Source organism: Physeter macrocephalus, chromosome 12 (assembly GCF_002837175.3).
Source record: "Physeter macrocephalus isolate SW-GA chromosome 12, ASM283717v5, whole genome shotgun sequence".
Taxonomy (NCBI): Eukaryota; Metazoa; Chordata; class Mammalia; order Artiodactyla; family Physeteridae; genus Physeter; species Physeter macrocephalus.
This window is the reverse complement of record NC_041225.1, coordinates 88,236,973-88,243,788: the sequence shown is the minus strand read 5'-3', so window position 1 is coordinate 88,243,788 and position 6,816 is coordinate 88,236,973. Positions and strand designations below refer to the sequence as shown.

The 6,816-nt window shown below is 36.0% G+C and overlaps 1 protein-coding gene across 5 annotated transcripts in view; it reads left to right on the top strand.

Annotated features, from left to right (window-relative positions):
- The window catches only part of LOC102976581 (EKC/KEOPS complex subunit TPRKB), a 279,834-nt gene that overhangs the window by 229,486 nt on the left and 43,532 nt on the right, over positions 1 to 6,816 (top strand). The window lies entirely within an intron of this gene.

Below are 6,816 nucleotides of genomic sequence, written 5' to 3'. Positions count from 1 at the left end.
CGCGAGAGGGAAGAGATATGGGAACATATGTATGTATATAACTGCTTCACATTGTTATAAAGCAGAAACTAACACACCATTGTAAAGCAATTATACTCCAATAAAGATGTTAAAAAAAAAACATGCCAAGCACAGTCATACCTCAGGGACTTTGCACCTACTATTCCTTCTGCTTCAGAACGCACCCTCCCACCCTATCTCCACTCTCCCCGATATCCAGTGGCTTTTTTCTCACTTCAAGGCTCTGCTCAATCGACATCTTAATAGAGGGGACTTCCCTGATCACCTACCACATTCCCTCACCTCTTCATCTTGTTTTGTTATTCTCCAAAGCATTCACCACCACTTCACATTCCATATATTTACTTATTTATTTACCTCTCTCCCCCACTAGAATGTAAAGTACGTAAGGGCAAGAACTTTGTTCTGTTCCTACTTCCTAGAAGAGTGCCTTCAACTTAGAAGGTGTTATACAAATATTTGCTGAAAATGAATGTATGAATTATTTACCCTTTCACAGTACCCTCTAGTCACACCAGAGGCTGCCCCTCCAGAGCACAAGTAAAAGCCCTGTGCATTTTGTACCTGTTCCCAATACCTGGGCTGTCCTTTCCTCATTCTGGTAAAATCCTCTTCCTCCAAGCCCAGCTCAAATGCTGTCTCCTCAGTCAGGCCTTCCTCAATTTCTCCTCTATATTCCTGCTGCACTTGATTGTTTTATTATAATTAACCCACTTATTGTCACTACATGTTTATCTTCCTAGATAACTGTAAGTTGCTACTGAACAAAGATGTCTAGTCACCTCTGTATCCCCGTGCCCTAACAACAAACCTATAAGGCTCTCAGTGTTTACTAAAAAAATTTATTTTCTGAGTCTCTACCAATTCTAGGGAGTGGATAGTTAGTCTCCTCCTCATTATCAGTGAGCATGGCATCTATGGGAGCGGCTTATAGTAGAGGGAGCCACCAATAGATCATAACTAATGTCCTTAGACTGCAATGGCAGACAGCATGGTGAAGTTAGCCCACTGCATGCGGAAGACCCACAGAGGAGTCAGCATATGCAATGGACTACACTTGGTATAACATGTGAACAATCAAGGTTTACAAACGTGTTCTCATACACTTGTAAGGAGCTGCTAGCCAACACAGAACAGACAGAACACACACAAGGAACTTGGAGGAAGTGAGTAGGCCGGCAGCTGCATCCTAACATCTTAAGAGGTAACATTTCTGTGACTACAGTTTACACAAATCAGATAATTTGCCACCATTCTAGGCATCCTGGTTATCACAGGCAAGGCCAAGCCTCTCCAGTTTTAAAGCTAAAGTACAGGGAAGATCTGTGAATAGGGCTTAAGATATTTAAGAGCTAGTAGCTGCATTAAGCAACCAGGTGATAGAATGAAAATTTATCTTGAAATTCCAGTCTCTCCCTCTCTCTCTCACCTCCTATCCCCTATCTTCCCACCTCCATCTGTATTCCTTCTCCCCTACCCCGTTTTATGTATACATGTGCATCATTTTATATATACACGGAATATTTACTGTCTGTTAGATTTATTTAATAAAGTGCACACTCCTCAGGCTAAATTTAGAAAGAGGACAAAATGAACACCTCATGTGGGTCAGTGGTGTTCCAAAGACAAAAGATTCCTCAGTCTTAAAACACGGCAAATACCATGTTCCTTCTGATAGTTAGATGCTACAAAAAGGCAAGTTGATCCTTAAAATTCAGATGCTATTAAGACCTACTGTCAACAGAGTAGATCTTAAAGTGGAAACAAGAAAACACAAGCCTTTTAAGTTCTTCCTGTCTGAAGATAAGAATACGAGATGGTAGTGTTCTTCCTCACTTGCACCCAAAGTGTAAAAGCAGCAAAAATATCTTAAACACACATGATGAGAAAGCCACTCTTCTGGTCTACTCTGTTTTGTTTTGCTTCTAGGGATCTGTCTCACTCCGAACCTTTGCTTTTTGTTTTCTCTTTTATATATGCTAAGAACCTGAGAGTCTTAACCTTTTCTTCCACCTCTCAACCAATAAATAGGTCAAAAGAACATTTATATTTTTTTACGTATTTTCCATTCAAATTTTTCAAAAAGAGATAAGCTAGTACAGTTCATATTTCTCACAAAAATCACTTTCCAAACTAAACTAAATTGTTTCTGACCATAAACAGGAAAAACACCATACTTAGCACCATCACACATTTTCACCTTAATGTTACCAAACACAACAGGCCCAATGTCAGAACTATTAAAAATGTTAAAAATCCCCAACCCCACTCAAAATGCATATCAAAGTTCAGGAAAAGGAAAAAACAAAAAACAATAACAACTCACCATTATCTTTATTTTCTTTCAGAAACCAATTAAGAGCACATTGGAATTTAAAAATAGTGTCATCATCTGGCACCTGATGCCCAATTGTACAAACTCTTAAATAAGGAATAGTTTCTGGTAAGTCCTATAAGGCAAAACCATGCAAATATGTATTTGATTTGTAGGGAAATAATAAAATATTAATTAGAGAAGGCAGAATATAAACCAAGAGAGTACATAAAACTTAGTATATCAGTCATTCTGATGAGAGCCATTTTTTCCAAAGCTGCTTTAACCAGTAAGTATCACTTGATTTTCATTAAAACTGCAGAAGGGACAGTTACTAGGCATGCAAAAGGAAAAGCAAATCTATGTCAATGAATGCACATGTAACTCAAAATGATATAAACAGTTCTACCTATATTTATGTTCTATATCTTACATTTCAAGGGCCATAAAGCGGCTGTGATTTCAGTAGAATAGTAGAATAGAGTCAGAAGAACTTGGATTCGAATTAGGAAATAGAGCAAATTTCAGACATTGTTGAGAACTGGTATTCTTGGGGTGGGAGAAAGTAGACTATCATTAGAAGACAGAAAAGGATAAGTGAAAATTCTGTAGTTCTGAGTTTAAATGGAAAGTAGCACTATGAACCTATGACATATTTTATATTAAAAAAGAAGATACATGTTTCCTAGCTCTGACCACTGAAAAATTCTAGAAACAACTGATGTCATGTCAAAAGGACTCAGGTGTCACTGAGAAGCTCCAACTGGCCATAGATAGGTCCTCCGTTAGAATAATAACTGTAACAGAGTCCACGGTGATATGAATAAATAAATTTAAAAAAATTGGACACCACCGGAGGATAGTTGTGAATCAATTCATTATTTTGAAAACTGTTAAATAAGAGAATCATGCCTCTACAACTGGGCAACCAAATAGGTGATGAGGGGAATCTTCTCCTGATTAAAAAAAAAAAAACAGAATTCACCATTTTTTGAAGCCTCAACTGAATTGATGTAGGTATCAATCATCAGTGACTGCTAATATCACAGAAAGAGAAAATTATATGTCTCCATGGAATAACACATCATCACCTATGAAACTGTCTTGTGAAAATAAAACATGCAAGCTTCATTCTGATCAACTATCAATTTACAGGAAATAAAAGGATTGAAGAATATGTTAACAACACATGGAATGTAATCATCAAAATCTAGAAGGACAAATTACCTGGTTTCTTTAAAAATAAAATTCAGTGTAATTACATGCTGTCTCGGAGCTACTTCAAGATAATATGGAATAGGGTGAAACAGGTGGGGGTATAGATAAAACGTGACAGCCATCAGTTGGTAAATATTAAAGCTGGATGAGTTCATGGATATACAAGGAACACTCACAGTATTTTGTATACTTTTGTATATGTTTAAAATTTGTGATAATTGTTAAATAGGTACAAGGTGGAAACAACCCAAGTGTCAATCAACCGATGAATAACAAAATATGGTATATACACACGTGATTTATTAAGCCAAAGAAGGAATGGCATTTTTTTACATGCTATAACATGGATGAACCTTGAAAACACTATGTTTAGTGAAATAAGCCAGACATAGAAGGACAAATACTGTAGATTCCACTTACACGAGGTACCTAGAATAGGCACATTCATAGAGACAGAAAATAGAATAGAGGTTACTAAGGGCTGCTGGGAGGGAAAATGGGGTTGTTACTGTTTGATGGTTACAGAGTTTTTGTTGAGGATGATGAAAAAGTTTTGGTTATAGACAGTGGTGATGGTTACACAACACTGTGACTGTATTTAATGCCACTGAACTGCATATTTATAAATGGTTAAAATAAATACGATTTATGTATATTTTACCACAATAAAAAAAAGGAATAACTGAGTTGAAATTTCAATTCTTCCTGTTCTGAGAGTCAGTTTCATCGTCTGTAAAATTAGTAATTGTAGTTGTCTATCCTCTGAGCTTAGTGCAGAGTAAGCACTCAGTAGGAGATACCGGTACTACTTCCACTTCAACAGCAAAGGATTCTTGTGAAGATTAACTAAGTCAATGGATATGAAAGAACTTTCTAAATGGCAAACTGCTATACAAATATTTACAAACAGTAGGTGTTACTCTCTCCCAAGGCCATGGAACAGGTCAGAAGGATAATTCTTTTGCACTGGTATGTCCTGCATGGGCCAAGAGAATATATGGGTTTCTGTACTATATCAGAAGGTATTAGGAATAGAAAGCATAAAACTTAGAGAACAATTGTCTTTTACCGTGATCCTTAAACATGCTCAAGCAACTGCTTAAAATAAGTGCTAAAGACATATGGACATACCTTTCTTTCCTTTTAGGCTACTACTATTGTTACTAAAAGTTTACTTCATTTTCAAAATATAGAACATGGAAGCTTATAGAATTTCTTAAGCATATCTAGAGCCTACTGCCAAATACTATAGTTCAATTCATATCTTTAATCTCATTTTGAAACAGCAATTAGAAATGTGTATTTAAGGAAACCACTAGCTTCCCGTTTTGAACCCATGAAAGAAGGCCAGGATTCACCTTAGCATAAGATGATAAGTACTGAATTACTATGAATTATTATAGTAGCAGAAAGAAGGTCATTTTCAATTACGGGTTCCATTTACCTCTGGCTTATAATAGCGGCGAGTATATGTTAAGTCAATAATCAGCCCAAGTTCTTCATTCTGTTCTTGGAGTTTGTTAAAAAAGATCCAAGGGGGAAAAACAGGAATCACCTTAGCATAGATGATAACTACTGAATTACTATGAATTATTACAGTATCAGAAAGAAGGTCATTTTCAATTACGGGTTCCATTTACCTCTGGCTTATAAAAGCGGCAAGTATATGTTAAGTCAATAATCAGCCCAAGTTCATCATTCTGTTCTTGGAGTTTGTTAAAAAAGATCCAAGGGGGAAAAACATTCTTCTGGAGCAAGATTCTTTTCAAAAATCTGTCAGAAAGAATAAAATAAGAAAGAACATGTGTTTAAAATCCTTTATTATGTTATCCATTTATTCAAACCCTGTGATGCTAACATATGAGATGCAAAGTAAAGTTTCCTTCTCTGGAGTTTACAAGCGATATTACAATCCTTTCTTCGAGAGAGATTACACGGAAGAAAATAAGGTCACTTCTATATATTTATTTCTTTGTTTGTTTATTTCATGTTGGTCTCCTAACCAGACTGTAAACTCCCAGAAGGCAGGGACCACATCAATTTTGCCAACCACTGTATTGCCAGCTCCAAGCAGAGTGCCTGTAAATAGACACATAAATAAATACTTCTTGAATATGTACCTATATGAACGATGGCTTTCACTGCTAAATATTCTTTTATGTATTTGGCTTATTTGTGTACTCTTTTCCATTGATCTGTTTGGTTATTCAAGTGCCAGCAACACACTGTTCTTTTTAAATTAGTAGACTAGTTTTAGAGCATTTTGAGATTCACAGCAAAACTAAGCAAAAAGTACACAGTTCCCACTTATACCCTGTTTCCTTCATCCCACACAGCCTTCCCCATTATCAACATTCCGTACCAGTGTGCTTCATTTGTTAGAATTCATGAACCAACACTGACACATCATTATCAATCGAAGTCCATAGTTTATTGCATTCATGGTACAAGTAACTGACTATTTCTTTATTTCTAGTATAGTCATCCCCAAACATTTACATACTGAGATACATATTACTTTCTTATAAATTATTTTATTCTTTACTTATAGTTAGGGCATTACATTGGTTTTTTTAAATTAAGTACAAAAGTAGGTTGTATTTATCTATGAATTCCATTTCTGCATAGTAAAGGAGGTATTAAAAAATATTTGCTATAAAAAGGGAAAATGGAGTACGACGGGGTTGAGAGCCAGATCTCTATATGGTGAATTCAGATTTCTGGAAGCATACGGTATTAACTTTTGCTTACCTTTTTTAAAGGAACTTTGAAAGCAATGAAACGAGTCCCAGGCATCCGCTGTCCAACTGGCAGATAGTCTTTCCACTTATTAATATATTCTGCTTTGCAGTTTGCTGCTCCACTTATTCAACCCCACCTAGTAATAACCTGTACTTCCCTTGTTCCTGTTTTCCCATCTTGAAAACATAAAAGGCAACAAAACAATGCAAAGGTCTCAACAAATAAGGGATAGCTAAAACCAGAGATGGCCAGAACTTCTGTATCCCTGATAAAACCTAGCCCGGTATTGACTACTAAGGTATCATTAATACATGCGTGTTGACTGGAATAGTTTAAACTCAATTCTTCCACTTCACAGTTTATTTTTAGTCCTCATACAAAACCTGATAATAACATTCCTTAATGCTAGGAATCACAGTGAAAAATAATATCTGAACTGACTTCTGTAAGATGAGTTAGAACTAAGCTTAATTCAGTGTATCTGAAGCATAGTAAGTGAGGGCAAAAGTGGCACAAGATGG